Consider the following 17,068-nt stretch of genomic DNA (forward strand, 5'->3'; position numbering starts at 1 on the left):
GGCAGGCACACCTGTTTTTGATACTAAGGCCTTAGAAAGTGTGTGGGGCCCTCAGGACTTCCTGTGTCTCCAGTGTTACCTTTCCTTGGACCTAATGACTTCCCTCTCCCTCTCCCTCTCCCTCTCCCTCTCCCTCTCCTCTCCCTCTTCCTCTCCCTCTTCCTCTCCCTCTCCCTCTCCCTTAAGGGAATAAACTCTGCTCTTCTGATTCATAAAATCACTTTGTGTGAGTCCCATCATCCAGAGTTGTTTTCTGGGTACTTTCAGAAGCTATTGTTTTCTACAGCACTTAGTTTTCTTTTATATCTATTTTATTATTATTTAATGAAGTTTGATACAAAAACATCTAAACATTCACAACTTAAAGATTTTTCTCCAAATTAACAAAGTAATTAAATATGATTTTATTACATTCTTGTCAATTACATTAATATAACTACTAGTTTATGATTGTTTTCTGTTTCTTGTGGATGACCAAAGAATGATATAGTATACACAATGATTTACCTCAGAATAAATGCTGATAATTAAGCAGGGTACATAAATAAAGGCATAAATCTATTTCCAAAAATTCTGTACCAACATGTCAACTATGATGACAGATTTTGAAATCATGTGTAAAGTAAATAACTTGTGGTTTTCAAAAAGTAATTCACTGTAGCTCATTTGTAATTTCTATCCCATGCATATTTATGATTGCCCACCACCTGCAGGGACAATCACAATGCGTACGCTCTTCTTGATTACAGGAACCAAAAGAGGGCTTTATTCTGCAAGTCTCAGACTTATATTGAGAACATCAGTCTATCAGAGAGTAGACTACCAGGAAAGTCAGCCTATCAAGGAACAGTCTCCAGGCAGATACCAGGATCGCCTCATGTACAACAGCCAACCAGAGTTACTTCCTAAAACTTGAATATGAGTGCAGCTATATCTGGCAAGCTGCCAGGTACCATCTTAGAGATCAGGCCATGGTGCAGCTCTGGGGCCCTCAGAGCCTGCCCCTGACACATATGCACATACAAATACTTACATGGAAGAATTAAGTAATGGTCCTGGTTGAAGAGTTAAACTGTTTTGAACATCAAGAAAATATCAAAGTCAAATGAACAAGTCAGTTGCTTCAAATATCAAAGCACTATTCTTCTTTACCTTACCAAAAAAAAAAAAAAAGAATAAACATTTTATTTGCACAAATCAATTTCTGAATCTTTCTCCTATTGTAAGGAATGCTGTTGTCATCAGGTGATAGAAGGTAGCAAGCTATTCCTATAGTAGATATTGCTGATAATTTTCTCACTTGAATTGACTTTTTCTTAACCCATTCTAATGTACTTCAACTTTAATGTGAGGTCTTTATGGGTCCAGAAAAAATTACCATAGACTGGAACTTAGTTACTTAGTTCCCATTGAAAGATTCAGTGTTGAACATGATGTCTAATTGAAAAGGTCTCAGAATCTTTGTAGTGAATGCAAAAAAAAAAAAGCAGAGAAAACACTGTACATTTCTGAACCCTATGGTGTGCATTAACCAAAATCAAACTTATCCACATATTTGGACCATGTGTTCTAACTCATAAATCAGTAATTTTATGTTTTAGTTAGTAGAAGTAGGATATTATCTTTCTTATATTCAAGGGCATCTTGGATTCATACAGGACCAGCCTGGCTATTTTATGGTTCCTCTGACCTAAATGTGCAAGTGATAGAGAGAAGAGACTCCAAGAGATGTAGGCATATTAGAAACACAGAGAAAGTGGTTAGAGCCAGTAATCAGTGGCACCCACCTATAATTCATTCCTTGAAGAGGCAGAGTCAGGGGGATCACAAGTTCAAAACCAGTCTCCACAACTTAGTGAGGCTGTAAGTAAATTAGGTCTCTAATTTTCCTGGCTCAAAATAGACTATTAAAAGGACTGGGGATGTGGCTTAATGGATAAGCACCACTGGTTAAATCCCCAGTACTAGAAATAGAAAGATGATAGATAGATAGATAGATAGATAGATAGATAGATAGATACATGGATACATAGACTCATAATTACATAGATAAATGATAGATAAAGTGGTTTGAATCCATTGTGAAGGAGGAAATTGGCACAATAAAACTTTTCAACATAGGCAGAAGGAGGTTTATTTCAAAAAATGGAAAACTGTGTTCTTAGCTTATCCTGAGAATGAGAAAAAAAGGAAGTATTAAGTTTTACTTTGAACACATATAAATAAATTTACCTAGTGTCATCAGTGATATTATAGATGCTAATAATGTATGACTCAGTGATATAAAGACTATATATGGATACTTTGAATGATAAGTTGTTTGCGGGGGCATCCGGAATTCCATCCAGTGCTTGACAAAGATCCTCTGGAGGATGATTGCAAAGGCTCATCCTAAAAGGAATTGCCGGATGTTTTGCTCCAAAGCATGGTGTTTTCTCTGCTGTGTTTCTCTGATAATATATTACTCATTTCAGTCTGAATGGATTGCTTAAGGGGATGAAGGGAATACAACAAAAATTCCAGAAAATATTACCTACAATCTGAAAAACAATGGGTCTTTACCACTAACAAAATTAAAAATAATTTTGCAACCATACAATGAGTCCCTGAAAGCCTCTGGAGAAAATAGTTGTAGATCTGCCTTTGTCTCCAACAGGCTGGTTAAATTTTAATGATGGTTTTGTTCATGTGTGGTGGTGAGGTACGAGAATAAGGTTTCATAACATTCCTTCCTTCCTACTAAGAATATGTCACCCCTATAATAAACGTTGGTACACAATTACAATTGGGACCGCTGCCCTCCTGTACCCCTTAACTCAGTAATTCAGATATTAACCAGATGGACCTAGTAGAGATAGTCACATGAGATTACTTGTCTATTGTTTTAACCATGAGAATATTAAGAATAGTTTTAGGTCACATAGAGTTTAGATATTAAGAAAGTAAATATTGTATTAGTTCACCGAGGTAGTTAGATATTCTTAAAACAATTGTGAATAGGTAAGGATAATCTGTAAGGTTACTGTTTTCTCATAATTTTCTGTTCCTTGTTAAAAACAATTTCTGCCTATGCTTTGAAAACTTCTTTAATATTAACCACAAGACTGCCATTATAGCCTGAAGAAAATGTATATAAACCCAGCCTTCCCCAGAATAAAGTGGGATTGATTGCACCAGAACTAGAGTCTGTGTCTTTCATTCTCCATCCATCGCCGACGCTGTCTCCCCGTGCCCCGTTTACCGGTGTGGAACCCATGGACTCCTGCTAGGGCTGGACCCCGGCAAGTGGCGCCCAACGTGGGGCACTCTGGTAAACCCCCCATTTATTATTAATTTCTTTCCTTTTCGAGACAGCTAGGATCCTGCCTGGGGTGCCGCGGACCCCTCGGTAGAGAAGGCTGAGAAAGGATAGGCAGGGATAGAAAGAACAGCTACCATGGGAGGTAGTGAAAGCAAAGAAAGAGCATTATTTATTGATATTGCTAAGCACTTATTAACTAAAAGAGGAATGCATGTAGGAAACAGCTCAATTAAAAAGATTTTTTCATTTTGTGCAAGAATGTGCCTCTTGGTTTCCTGAACAGGGAAACTTAGATGTTAAAACCTGGAAAAAGGTAGGCGATGCTATGCATGTACATCATAGATTATATGGCAATGAAAGAGTCCCCGCTGATGCTTTTGCATTGTGGAATCTTTTTAGGGACTGTTTAGACCCTAGACATGAAAGTGAGCAGCTAAGTAAAAGGGTAAGATCACCAGACAAAACGTCAGCAAAGGAGACTTTGCTGACAGCCTCGGTTAAAAAATATACAGAGGAAACTCCGAGTGAAAGTGAAAGTGAATCAGATGATGATGAAGATGGGAAAAAGGAGAAAGGTCTACCTGATCAGCTCTCCCCGTCTGATGAGGAGGACTTGGAAGAAGCCGCTTTCAGATATCATAATGAGGATCCACCTTTGGTGACTCCTGTTGTGCCGGCCCTTCCTAAACCCCCAGATAAAATAAAAAGGAAAGTCCAAGAGGTAGGATTTCTAGGTGCTGTTAGTGAGGCACAAAAACAGGGAGATGTTAGTATTTGTTGCCCATAGTATGGGCTATAGATGAGGGAGGAGAGCCTCATTGGGAGCCTCTCTCTCTCTTTTAAAATGTTAAAAGAACTAAAAGCAGCTGTAAAAGATTTAGAACCTACTTCCCCTTATACTCTGCAGCTAGTGGAGAATGTCCTTCTCCTGTGGCTGTCCCTAAAGGCTATCATACTATAGTCATTGATTTACAAGATTGCTTCTTTACTATTCCTTTAGCTAAACTAGATAGACTGGTATTTGCTTTTAGTTTACCATCGCCTAATTTATAAAGGCCTTATCAAAGATTTCAGTGGAAAGTATTACCTCAAGGAATGAAAAATAGTCCTACATTATGTCAAAAGTTTGTAGATCAAGACAATTAATTGTAGACAAAAGTATCCAGACTGCTATATGATTCACTATATGGATGATATATTGATTGCACATTCTCAAAGCCATCTGTTATAAATAATATTACAGGACTTTATTAAAGATTTACAGAGGTGGGGTCTGATAGTGGACTCCTGAAAAAATTCAACAGGAACCTCCTTATAATTATCTAGGAAGAAACTATAAAAACAGATTGTGTCAGCTCTCAAAAGTTACAAATTCGAAAAGACAAACTATTAACGTTAAATGATTTTCAAAAATTATTGGGAGATATAAATTGGATTAGACCTTATTTAAAACTCTCAACTAATGATTTAAAACCTTTGTTTGAAATATTAAAGGGTGATTCAGATCCTAACTCAAGTAGAATATTAACTAAAGAAGGAGAACAAGCCTTACAAGTTGTTGAAACTGCAATTCAAAAACATTACTTGCAACAAGTTAATTATAACTTGCCTTGGGTTTTTATTGTGCTCAAAACGAAACATACTCCAACAGGTTGTTTATGGCAAAATGATCCACTTGAATGGATACACTTACCAGTATCAGGAAAGAAAATATTAATGTCTTATCCTACTATGGTAGCTTCTTTGGTATTAAAGGCTAGATTTAGAAGTAAAGAATTGTTTGCTTGTGAAATGCATGAAATAATTATTCCTTACACAAGAGAACAATTTGATCAATTATTACAAATTGATGATCAATGGGCTATTGCATTTCTAAATTTTACAGGAAAAATTTCTTTCCACTTGCCCAATAATCCTTTACTACATTTTTTACTTCAAACAGAAATAATATTTCCTAAATGGTGCTCCTCAACTCCAATTAACAATGCTATGTTAATATTTACAGATGGGTCACCAAATGAAAAAGCAGTTACAATAATTAATTCTCAACCCACAGTTCTATGGACACAAGAAACTTCTGCACAAACAGCTGAATTAGAAGCAGTCATCTATGCTTTCAGGACTATTGCTCAATCCTTTAACTTGTACACAGACTCACTATACATTGTTAAACTGTTTCCAACCATAGAAACAGCAACGCTCTCCTTTTCATCTAAAATTATACATAGGCTACAAGAACTTCAATATCTAATTCATAACAGAACTTCACATTTCTTTATAGGTCATATTCGGGGACATTCTGGATTACCTGGTCCCCTTGCTCAGGGGAATACCCATGCTGATCACTTAACTAAAAATTTTATTTTAACAGTTATTGAAGAAGCTATTATATCACACAAAAATCATCATCAAAATTCATCTGCCTTACAAAAACAATTTCATATTTCTAGAGAAGAAGCCAGAACTATTGTTAAAAATTGTCATATTGGTCCTAAATTTATTTCCTCGAGAACTTTTACCTAATGTCTTATGGCAAATGGATGTAACTCATATATCAGAATTTGGAAAATTGTCTTATGTTCATGTTACAGTCCATACCTTTTCTCATGTTATTGTGGCCTCAGCCAGAACTGGGGAAGCCTACAAGGATGTGATTCGACATTTATTCCTTTGTTTTTCTGTTTTAGGAATGCCTAAAAAATTAAAAACTGATAATGTTCCTGCTTATACATCAAAAACATTTAAAGATTTCTGTTCCAGGTTTAATATTTCTCATTCTACAGGAATTCCTTATAACCCACAAGGACAAGCAATAGTAGAAAGGAGCCATCAAAGATTAAAAATACAAATAAATAAGCTAAAAGAGGGAGAGCTTAAATACTCTTCCCCACATCATATTTTACAACATGCTTTATTTGTTTTAAATCATTTAAATAGTGACAAGGAGGGAAATACTACAATGATGAGACATTGGGAAAGTAAAAGGTCAAAACAAAGTTTAGTAAAGTAAAAAAATTTATTATCTGGTAAATGGAGAGGACCTGATGTCTTGCTAACCTCCGGTCGAGGCTATGCTTGTTTATTTCCACAGGATGCAGAAACACCTTTGTGGATTCCAGACAGATTAATACATCACTACAATGAGCCCTATTCGAAGGAGGAAGAACAAAAAGTATTGGATCCCTTACCAACCCAATCAGACGGACGAAAACGGACTAGTATTTAAGATGAAAAAGTTGCGTCTTGCACAATCATCCGCCACTCGCAACTCAGACCTGCCGACTTGGGGACAAGTGAAACGCCTGACTGCCGCTGCTGAACACACGGTGAACAGCTCCGGAAAACCTAAAACCCCAGAGGCTTTGTTTTTTGCATTGATTGCTCTCATTTCAACTCAGGTACTGCCTATTCATGCTTATGATAATGAAGGGAAAGCTTACTGGACCTATTTTCCAAATCCTCCCTTACTGCATCCAACTACTTGGAGCAGATCTAATATTAAGTATTTACTAATGAGCCTCAACTACTTGGAGGGATTTCAGATTCTTTAATACCACATAAAATAGCATTTACAATTACATTTCATGGAATTACTGAAGAGACACCAATGTGCTTTAGTACAGATAATCTACATGTGCCATTGGGATGTCTCCCTTTAAGTTATAGGACTTACATTACTGATTCTCCAGGAGAAGAAGACAATGAAAGAGATATATGGTCCCTAGAGATAACCTCACTTGGATATGCTAATTATAATGATACAAATATTTCAGTGGCTTTACCGCCTCCTTTTAAACTGTGTGACGACTTTAACAGTCGTAAAGACAGCTCTTGGAATCTACTCAATTTAGAAACAGATTTCCCAAAATGGTTTGAATGTGGTTTTCATCATACTACATTACAGTTTAAGCCACAAGGCTCTGCTACTACTATTACAGATTATTCTGTGTCTTCTCCTGATTTTGATTATAAACTTTGGTTAAAGATAGGATGAAATAAAACAGTACATTTTAATTTTAACCCTTTTCTTACCAATGAGCCTATTCATAGATGGTTTACTCCTGGATGGGTAACACCCATCTATCGGAGTGACCTTATAAATGGTAAATTCTCTTACTTTCCTTACTTGTATAAACTATTAGCAGCTACTAATATAGTATTACTACAAAGACCTAAGTTAAGTAAACCTAATGACTTTGCAGTACGTGCTTGTATAAATGCTCCTCATGCTATTCTTATGTCTACCATAAATAATTTCAATATCACTAAAAATAAGGAAGCTTATAACATTTATTGCCATGATTGTGTTCTTACTAATTGTATTAATTCAACCATGTCTAAAGATTTAAAGGTGTTTTTAATTGTACATCAGCCTAATTATGTTATATTGCCAGTCAATCTTACAGAATCTTGGTATGATGACCCAGGTGTTGAAATTTTAAAAACAGTTAATGAACTTTTAAGACCAAAAAGATTTGTTGCAGCTTTGATCCTAGGAATAACAGCTTTAATCAGTATAATCACTTCCTTAGCTCTTTTGACCACAGCGCTTGTACAGGAAATTCATACCGCTTCACATGTAAATGATTTATCTCATAATATCTCTGTGGCTTTAGCGGTACAAGAACAAATTGATACAAAATTAGAAACTAGAATTAATGCTCTTGAAGAAGCTATTCTCTTTATGGGAAATGAGATTCAAAATATTCAAACTAGAATGACCACTAGATGTCATGCTAACTATAAATGGATTTGTATTACTCCTTTAAAGGTTGATAATAATACTAATTGGGAACAAGTTAAAACTCACCTTAGAGGAGTTTGAAATAATATTAATATAGCACCAGATATCAATGCTTTACAACTACAAATAAGAATGTTGAGTCAGGCTCATCTCTCGGTTGTTCCACCAGATAATTTGGCCTCCCAAATGTTTCATAATATAAAAACAATTATATTTAATAGTACATTCCTAAATACAATATTACAATATGGTTTGATTGGAGTATGTATTTTAATTTTAATTCTTTGTCTTCCAGTCGTCCTCCAAGTAATCCTCAGACTAGTCAAGAGAGTAAAAATTCAAGAAGGCCTCTTCACTTTACAAAATAAAAAAGGGGGAGCTGCGGGGGCATCCGGAATTCCATCCAGTGCTTGACAAAGATCCTCTGGAGGATGATTGCAAAGGCTCATCCTAAAAGGAATTGCCGGATGTTTTGCTCCAAAGCATGGTGTTTTCTCTGCTGTGTTTCTCTGATAATATATTACTCATTTCAGTCTGAATGGATTGCTTAAGGGGATGAAGGGAATACAACAAAAATTCCAGAAAATATTACCTACAATCTGAAAAACAATGGGTCTTTACCACTAACAAAATTAAAAATAATTTTGCAACCATACAATGAGTCCCTGAAAGCCTCTGGAGAAAATAGTTGTAGATCTGCCTTTGTCTCCAACAGGCTGGTTAAATTTTAATGATGGTTTTGTTCATGTGTGGTGGTGAGGTACGAGAATAAGGTTTCATAACATTCCTTCCTTCCTACTAAGAATATGTCACCCCTATAATAAACGTTGGTACACAATTACAATTGGGACCGCTGCCCTCCTGTACCCCTTAACTCAGTAATTCAGATATTAACCAGATGGACCTAGTAGAGATAGTCACATGAGATTACTTGTCTATTGTTTTAACCATGAGAATATTAAGAATAGTTTTAGGTCACATAGAGTTTAGATATTAAGAAAGTAAATATTGTATTAGTTCACCGAGGTAGTTAGATATTCTTAAAACAATTGTGAATAGGTAAGGATAATCTGTAAGGTTACTGTTTTCTCATAATTTTCTGTTCCTTGTTAAAAACAATTTCTGCCTATGCTTTGAAAACTTCTTTAATATTAACCACAAGACTGCCATTATAGCCTGAAGAAAATGTATATAAACCCAGCCTTCCCCAGAATAAAGTGGGATTGATTGCACCAGAACTAGAGTCTGTGTCTTTCATTCTCCATCCATCGCCGACGCTGTCTCCCCATGCCCCGTTTACCGGTGTGGAACCCATGGACTCCTGCTAGGGCTGGACCCCGGCAGTTGTTCACACACAAATACATATACACAATAACCTTTCATTATATAATTTATTTTTAGAACAAAATTAATGGTTTAGTTCCAAATTTGACTTCAGCAATAGGCTGCATTATATATGTACTTTATATAAATTCATGAGACTCTCATTTGAGAATATTCCCTACTTCATAATATTATAAATAATAACTTAATTGAAAATTTATATATATGAAACACATATAACCTGCACCTGAATATTTCATCGGCAAATTCATATATGTAAAATTAGACAAAGTTATTTTCAGTTATTTAAATAAATTCATCTAAAGTATCCACCAGTATTAGAAATAATTATTTCATTAGTTTCAACACAAAAACAATTGTCTCATATTTATTTTTATTTTTCTTCAATTCTCAATAGTTTAAAAACATGTTTTGTGTTCATAGAGGATCATAATTCCCAATATTATATTAATTAATTGTAAGCCAAAATCAAAGCAATGCATTTTTTTCTTTCTGTAGTGCTGAAGATCAAACCAAAGGTCTCATGCATACTAGGAAAGCACTCTGCCACTGACTATATTACCAGATCCAAAACAAGCTATTGGTAGTACATTTTTCATAATGTAAAAGTACCTGGACACTCATTTCAAGGTAGACAAAAATTGAAAGATTATTTAACTTCATGGGGGATGGTTAACCAGAAATTGAACCCAAAGGCACTTAACTACTGAGGTACATCCCAGCCCTTTCTATTTTTTATTTAGAGACAGGTCTTGCTAAGTGCTTGGGGCTTTGCTGATAATGGTCTTCAACTTGCCATCCTCCTGCCTCACCCCCTCAAGGTTTGGATTATAGGCAGACACTACTGCTCCCAGTTTATTTAATTTTTAAAATGTATTCATTTTTATTTTTTCTTCTTTGATATACATGACAGTAGAGTATATTTTGACATATTATACATACATGATATATAATTTATTCAAATTCCATGATTGCACATGATGTGGATTTTGCTTGGTAGCACATTCATGTATAAACAGAAGAAAGTTATGTCTGATTTATTCTACTGTCTTGCCTTTTCCAGCTTTTTTAACTTTAACCACATAAAATATTTGTGTCAATATGATAGGCTAATGGATCTATTTATACCCATCACCTATGATTTTCCTATTCTGTAATTTCTAATATTGTAGACATATAGCTATTTAAATTCAATTCAAATGGAAGTCAAAAATGCAATTCCTCAGTTGCACTATCCCACAACTTAAGTTCTGAGTAGCTCAATTTGGTCAGTGAACACTGTATTCACACATATATAGAATATTTCTTCCATAGTAAACCATAGTGAAGGGTCCTTGTTGATTTATTTGTGCTTGAAATAATATGAGTAGCATTATTGCAGATTATCATCCATTGTTTTCATTGATTCCAAAACAGAAATGATGTTTAAGGTCCAAATACTTGCTTGATCCTGGAATTAACAAGTAAGTCCCTTCCCTCATGTAGTTTATGTTTATTGGATGAGAAATAAATTAGCGAACACACATGAAATGTTTCACAGTAAGAAGTGCGCTAAAAAACTAGATTAGATAAGGTGATAGAAGTGTCTTAGAAAGGTGTATTAGGCCAGGCTGAATAATATAAAAAAATATTGTATAGAGGCCTGAATGAAGACACAGGGTACAATCAATACCAATACCAACACTCTCAATGCTTTGAGAGCATTTCATGTGGACAGAACAATACAAGTGTGCTGATAAAAAATTCCTTATCTGTGTGTGGTGGCACATGTGTGCAATACCAGCATCTTGGCAGGTTGAGTCAGGAGCATCATTGTTTCAAGACCCTAAGCAAATTAAAGAGACCTTGTCTCAAAATTTTATAAAGGTGGGATGGTTGGAATGTGTCTAAGTGTTTATGGATATGCTTCCTTGGATTTATTTCCTGTACCAGAAAAATAAATATATAAATAAAAACCACGCACACTCCTTGTTGTGGATCAGGGGAGAATCTCTGGGTAACTAGAAGCAAAGAATAGTAACAGCTGTCAGAATATGTCTATGTCTTGCCTTTCTCTCTTCATCAGGATTTTTAAGTATAAATTATAATGTGACAGAAAGCATTGGAGTGATTCTGGGAAGGGGTGCATGGCATAATATGATTCATTATCAAAGAGAGCACTGATTGCAGCATAACAGATAGAACAGGGTGGGCATAGGCAGTAATGGAAACAGGGCAAACAACTTCCAGGACAGGAGTTCAGATAAGAGGTGGCAGTGACCTTGGTATGTATGGTAGCAATGGGCGAGAAAGTTTGGATTTCCTGGAGTGATGAAATTTTCCTTTTTTATGTCTCTGCATTTTCTCCAGTCATTGAACATGAAACCAATGTTCAAAAGCTCACATTATGCTGCAATTTTTTCTTCTGTTTAGCTGTGAAGTACTCTATGCTGATTAATTAATCTTACTGAACCCATACTAATTCTCAGAAGTGTTGGATTATTTAAAATTAATTACAAAGTCTATAATCACAGTTTAACAATCATTAACAGGTTTGGGAAAAATAATGGCCTTCAGGTTATTTCTCATGAAAGTATATTTCTGGTTCTCACATACTTTATTTGATAAGCATTTTGCTTTGTCCATTATCAAATGAGTGCTCCTTGACGTTCTTGCTCCATAAACACAATGTTACCTTTGATGAATCCATAGATGTGTATTAGGCTATTTAGTACTCACCTAATTTCCTTTTCTCATATCAAATCACATCACATGTTTGGTAAAAATGAATTGAATGAGAAAAAATTCAATAAGAACTAAAGGAAAAATACTCTGAAATATTTTATTAATAGGGCATTAGATTAAAGAAGCAGAGTCAGATATTCTAAGAATATTAAAATAATACTAGGGTATTGCATCTCTTTTATCCAATGGAAGAGAGAGAGGAGCATGGAAGGGAAATATTCTAGCTGAATTTCTCCTCTGATATATTTTCTCTTCAAGAGGGAGAATTTGCTATAAATATCTATACAAATATTATAGTATTACATATAAATAAATTGAATAGATTAATTCATAACAAGAAGACTCTAACAACCATATTTTTTATCACCTTTTTGTTACACTTGCTATGAAAGCCTGTCCATAATATAGCTAGCATCCTTTAAAGCAGCTCTAAGGAAATTCCTTCCTATTTTCTACTAAACTAACATTCAACCACTGTGATTATGTTCTCATAGAGCAAGCATTTTTTGTATTAGTATAATGGTTTGAAAAACCATAATAAATTTTTAATAATAAAATTTTAATAATTTCATATTTATTACTTTATTGAGGTAGATATTTGAGGTAATATAAGTGATTAGGAAACAAAACAAGGTTGACACGCTAAAAATTTCCACTTTGTAAGTTTAATGTTCAAATTGAATGTTCTGCTTATAAAAGAAAAAACATGGAGTTCAACAGGTAAGCAAGTACTTACCTGTGAGAAAAGCATTAGATCATACAAAAGACTTTCATTCATAAACTGCTCTTTTGTATTATAAAAACTAAATAGTAACATTCCCTGAGTATAATTTTGGTGCTATACTTAAATTGATAAGCCACCTAGACATTTTTACTGTTTTCTATTTTATTACTGTTTTGTTTTGTTTTGTTTTTCATAGTATTTATTAATGTGGGATGTTGACTTCACTCAATTGGTTAGATTCCACAAAAACTGGCTATGTAGTTGTTATTTAAGAATAAAGAATAGTATGTATGAGTCAATCACTCATTTTTAAGTATTCATGATGTATATAATCTTTCATTTCAATATGATGTATCAGACAAATATAAGCCCAACATGCAATAAGTATGTACTGAATGTCTTTCTAATATTGTTTCTGTGTTTCTCAAACTACTCCCACATTTGAAATAACTTCTATTTTTTATCCCCACTCCCTCACTTTATGTGCATTTCCTGAATGCATCCTTGCAAAGACAATTTTCTATTTCAGACTGGCTTCAGAGAAAGTGCGATACATAGGTGGACTACTTTCTTGTACTTCTCCACTGCTTTCAACACAAAATTGTATCTATGAATTGTATTCCTCCTAATCATATAAATGGGACATACATTTTTTTGTACAATGCCCATTATGTTGTTACTCTAGTAATCCATAACACAAACCAACACTTAAAAGACTTCTCAAGGGATTCAACATCAATCCTCTTCTTTTATTCTGTAAAAATTTAAACTCCAAATTTCCCTTTTGTCTCAAAATCAAATGAAGACACTTTAACACTCCTTATTTGCAACACTTATTTGTTCCATTGATTGCATACCTGATTGTCACTTTGTCAGAGAAACTCATATACTCTCTTTCTACTAGTCTATTCATATGGACCATGCTGTCATAAACTGCTCCCAGGTCTGTGTTACTGATGTTTACTTTTCCAAGAAATATGTGTTTTCATTTTTAAATAATGTTGAAATTACTTTCATGTTATTTAACCTCCTCTGAGTAGTCTCTTCCATTACAGCATTTCTGCACATGCTGAACATCCTCCTTCCCACATCAAAACTTCTCAATGGTTTTACAAATATTATCAGTATTATAAGTAAAACAATATTTATATGAAGCCAAGATAGTCCTATGTGTGAGATAAACTAAGTATTTTACATAAAAGAGCTTTGTTCATTCTTCTCTCAGATTTTATATAGCTACTCCTCTCTTTATATTTTATAAGAGGAAACTGAGGCTGAAAACTTTAATTGCTCAGGTTCACAGAGCTACAAATTGCTATATGTATTCTAAGTTTTCCAGTGTAGTTCATATAATCTGTACATATTTTTTTTTGTTTTAGCCAAGCCAAAGATCAAGGCCAACAAAGACATGAGAACCTAAAAGAGATAAGAAGGGAGTACTTATCTTTAGGTTCTTAAGTCTCATTGAATCATGACTCCCACACAACTGGAGACACAGATGTCCCAAGAAGAAGCATTCAGATGTTCCCACAAAGAAGAGTTAGATGTATGGAATCAAAGGTCTTGGTATGCACACCAAATGGCCAAGGTCGAGACCAAATGGCAAAGAGTGTCACAATTTCTTGTATTCAGTTTCCTTTTTCTCAAAGTAAAGCCACTGATAGAACAACTTGTGCAGTTCAGGGAAAGAAGGCAGGAAGTCCTGAAGCTACAAGAGCTTCAACAGCTTTTGGGATAGTCCTTAAGTCCCAACCTCTAATCACAGAACAGCTCCTCTTGTTTGGTCTGAGGCAAGCTCACACCATCACCAAATTTCTTCAGTTGTCTGCTCTCAACAAACTCACCAGTCAAACTCATTTTCTCCTCATGGAAGTGGGAGTTACTTGAAGGCCCAAGCCTGCTCAAGAAAGTTGGAGCAGGACTGCACCTCCGGTTCCATCTAGTGTGCCTAATTTATTGCCAAAATCTCAGTCCTTATTCCAGATTCTGATCTAATATTGAGGACACAGATTTGAGCAAAAGGAAAAAGATTTTTTATTGCTTTGCTAGCAAAGGAGAAACAGGGGATTCCTGTCCTAAAGTCTGTGATTCTCCATATCATCAGAAAGAGGAGGCTTTTACAGGGATGATTCTTAGAAAATGTATTTAGGGAGGAGAGTTTAGGTAGGCAAAGATCAAGGAAGAGAAAAACAGAGAGAAGAAGGTTAGGAAAAAGAAGATCAGGGAGGAGAATTTTAGGAAAAAGAAGATCAGGGAGAAGGTCAGGGAAAAAGTGGGGGGAAAAGATAAAAATATCTAAGTTTCAAACCTACAAAGGATATAGTGAAAGTATCATGTGATGTGTTGCAAGGTGAGTAGTCAATTCTTTACTGTAAATACTAAATGATTTCTCTATGAGTTTTAACAGAGAAAACATTAGCTTCTTTATAAAACTTCGTTCATTAAACTACCTGTTTTTTAATTAAAATTTCATTTTTTAAAAATACTGTACCTTTCTAACATAGTAATTAAAGCCCATCTGTTTTAAATTCTTTTTTCCAATTTAGAATGGGAAAGACTGACAATAAAATCAAAATAACACTCTGGAAATACTGTCACCATTCAGCATGAAATGGAGAAAAATATTATTTTAGTCAATTAGAAAAACAAATCCTCTGTATTGTACTTACTAATACTCACCTAATTCAATTAAATAAATATGTGGCAGCTGGTCAATTATTTATACCAATTTAGTTTATTTCTGTGTGCTCATCCTAATGAATGAAAGCAGTTTCCTAAAGAGTCTGTAAAAGAACTGATACAATGATGATACAAAGACTACCACTTGCCTCTTATGGCTGAGAACAAATGGTCTTCATACTGAATACTAACTGCTGGTCCCAGATTATTTTAATAAATTAAATGATCCAGTACATCACCCAGTCTTTTGTCCAAGTGTGAGACATGAAAAGACACACGTTTGGTATTTCAGGGACTGTTTCTGTTTGGGTGTTGCTTATTTTACAAAATTATTATTTTCATTAAGATTTTTTGTGAATATGATTAAATGTTTCTTTTGAGATCAGATATGTAGAAAACATTCTGAAAAATTGTGGTCAGAAATTTTGCAAGGTAACAGTATTTAATAATTATTATTTCATCAAATATTTCTGTTTTAAGTGTTTTGTATTTTCACAAATAATAAATAATAAGTAATAATAACAAATAATTATACATGACTCATATTTTGAAATATGTAATAAACATAAAATTCTTAAAAACATTTTAGGAAATGATTACCTAAAATAATGTTAACATTAATGGATATAGAGTTTGTGACTTCATGAAAACATTCAAGTGACCTAAAAAGTCATCTCACAAGGAGTATGTGGAAAACACATGGTGTAAATTTATTTGAGATGGGTAAGATCAAAATTAAAAGTCATCTATAGAAGTAGATGGTGGGCATATTTTCCTCAATGTACCTAAAAATAGCAATTTTCCAGTATAAAAGAATGTATGTAAAAGAATTTTAGCAAACCATATTAACAAAACAGAAACCCATTTGGTTGCTTGCAATATTCAGAGCAATAGACACCATTAGATAAAGAAAAAAATGGTCTTCTATTTTGAAGATTACCTTATTTGCAAAGAAACTAATCCAAGAAAGATGAAGAAAAATGTATTCCTCTGTAACAACTAAATGAAATTTATGAGCAAATAGACTTTATGGTCTTATAGAGCTCAGTAATTTGAATATCATGATAAGTCTTTTCTTCTTATTGGCCTCCAGACCGAGCACAGACTAGGCACCTGAAAAGAATGTGGTCAAGTAGGAGAATTTAACTGTTGGAATTCAGTCCTGTGTTCACATCTCATCTCTGACAAGGCCCAATATATGATGAACATCCTGAGCCCAAGTGTTCAATATGTAAAACAGTTTTCCTTGAGAGATTGTTAGGAAAATTAAATTCAAATACATCTGGCTTTGTTATTATAATACCTAAGGTATAGAACCCATCCAAATTTTTTAAATAAATTAATGATGAATATTCTATATTTAAAAAGTAAGGACTTGTTCCTATACAAATAGCCTGCTAGTTAGAGCTTTAATCTTACCTTGTGCAAAACCTTGAATGGAGAGATTTTTCTTTCTCTTTACTTTTTAAAACATCTTATTTATTTACAAATTTGCACTGTAGGTATTTCTCCCATTGAAATAGATTCTGAATGTTTTCTTCAATTGTATTTT

Source organism: Sciurus carolinensis, unplaced genomic scaffold, assembly GCF_902686445.1.
Source record: "Sciurus carolinensis unplaced genomic scaffold, mSciCar1.2, whole genome shotgun sequence".
NCBI lineage: Eukaryota > Metazoa > Chordata > Mammalia > Rodentia > Sciuridae > Sciurus > Sciurus carolinensis.